Source organism: Nerophis ophidion, linkage group LG21 (genome assembly GCF_033978795.1).
Source record: "Nerophis ophidion isolate RoL-2023_Sa linkage group LG21, RoL_Noph_v1.0, whole genome shotgun sequence".
NCBI lineage: Eukaryota > Metazoa > Chordata > Actinopteri > Syngnathiformes > Syngnathidae > Nerophis > Nerophis ophidion.
Genome location: NC_084631.1, coordinates 15584631 through 15586386, shown reverse-complemented (window position 1 = coordinate 15586386; position 1756 = coordinate 15584631). Strand labels below are relative to the sequence as shown.

General features: G+C 44.9%; 1 non-coding gene across 1 annotated transcript; it reads right to left on the bottom strand.

Annotated features, from left to right (window-relative positions):
* Positions 1-1137: 1137 nt before the first annotated feature.
* Positions 1138-1209, bottom strand: trnap-ugg (transfer RNA proline (anticodon UGG)). The gene has a single exon. It is a non-coding gene; the product is annotated as a tRNA-Pro (tRNA).
* Positions 1210-1756: the final 547 nt, after the last annotated feature.

Below are 1756 nucleotides of genomic sequence, written 5' to 3'. Positions count from 1 at the left end.
GTCAGTACGTTCACGAACGTGATTCACGTCGCGACACAGTCAGTTCTCTGCATCAGTACGTTTGCGAACATTTGCGAATGTTATTCACGTAATTCACGTGATTCACGTCGGGACACAGTCATTTCTCTGCGTCAGTACGTTCGCGAACGTGATTTACGTCGCGACACAGTCAGTTCTCTGCGTCAGTACTTTCGCGAACGTGATTCACGAGATTTACGTCGCGACACAGTCATTTCCCTGCGTCAGTACGTTCGCGAACGTGATTCACAAGATTTACGTCGCGACACAGTCAGTTCTCTGAGTCAGTAGGTTCGCGAACGTGATTCACGTCGCGACACAGTCATTTCTCTGCGTCAGTACGTTCGCGAACGTGATTCACGTGATTCACGTCGCGACACAGTCATTTCCCTGCGTCAGTAGGTTCGCGAACGTCATTCACGTGATTCGCGCCAGTTCCAACTGGCTGAGCCAGAAGGCAAAGCTCTTGGTCTACCGAGCTACAGTATCTACACACCTTTGGTCATGAAGTGTGGGTCATAACCGAAAGAATAATATCGCGGATACAAACGGCTGAAATGACTTTCCTCAGAAGGGTGGCTGGCATCTCCCTAAGAGATAGGGTGAGAAGTTCAGTCACCCGAGAGAGACTCGGAGTCGAGCCGTTGCTCCTTTCCTTGGAAAGGAGCCAGTTTAGGTGGTTCGGCCATCTTGTGCGGATGCCTCACGAGGGTCTCCTAGGGAGGTCCTCGTTGCCAAGGACCAGACGGGGGGATTGCATCTCCTCTTTGGCCTGGGAACTCTTTGGGCTCCCCCAGGAGGAAGTTGCTAATATTGCTCTGGAGAGGGAAGTCTGGATAGACCAACAAGCCCCGAAAAATCACATTCCAAAAATAAAATCTCATGAATTGTGAGATGTTAACAGAGAACATAATCTAGGTTAGTATATTGCACTTTTACCACTAGTTTAAAGGTATGGCTATTTTCAAGCAAAAAAGAACTAAGGGTTACAAGCTCTGTCCTAAAACATTTAGAGCTCGTAAACTGAGGTAACACTGTATTTGATTTTATAAATGTTCATTGATCTCTTGAGTGTGTGCAGTTTAATAAATTGATCTAAGAGGTTTAAATCACTTTTAAGGGCTTGTCCGGGAATTGAACCCAGGACCTCTCACACCCAAAGCGAGAATCATACCACTAGACCAACAAGCCCTACAATACCTGTTACCAAATTTCCAAAAAGTTGATTATTTATTTGCGGAGACACTGTAACTTCATTCTCATTAGCACACATTTTGATTCACTACATTTTCATGAATTATGATATTTTAACAAGGACTACAATCTGAAACTGGGTTAATATATTGCATTTTTACCACTAATTTAAAGGTATGGCTATTTTCATGCAAAAATAAACTAAGGGTTACAAGCTCGGTCCTAAAACAGTTAGAGCTCATAAATTGAGGTAAACAGTTAGAGCTCATAAATTGAGGTACCACTGTTCTTTATTTTATACATTTTCATTGATCCCTTGAGTGTGTGCAGTTTGGAAAATTGAGCACAGAGTTTGAAATGACCATTAAGGTGTTGTCCTGGAATTGAACCATGAACCTCTCACACCCAGAGCGAGAATCATACGTCTAGACCAAATCCTGCAATGAGGTGGGGACTTGTCCAGGGTGTACCCCGCCTTCCGCCCGATTGTAGCTGAGATAGGCGCCAGCGCCCCCCGCGACCCCAAAAGGGAATAAGCGGTAGA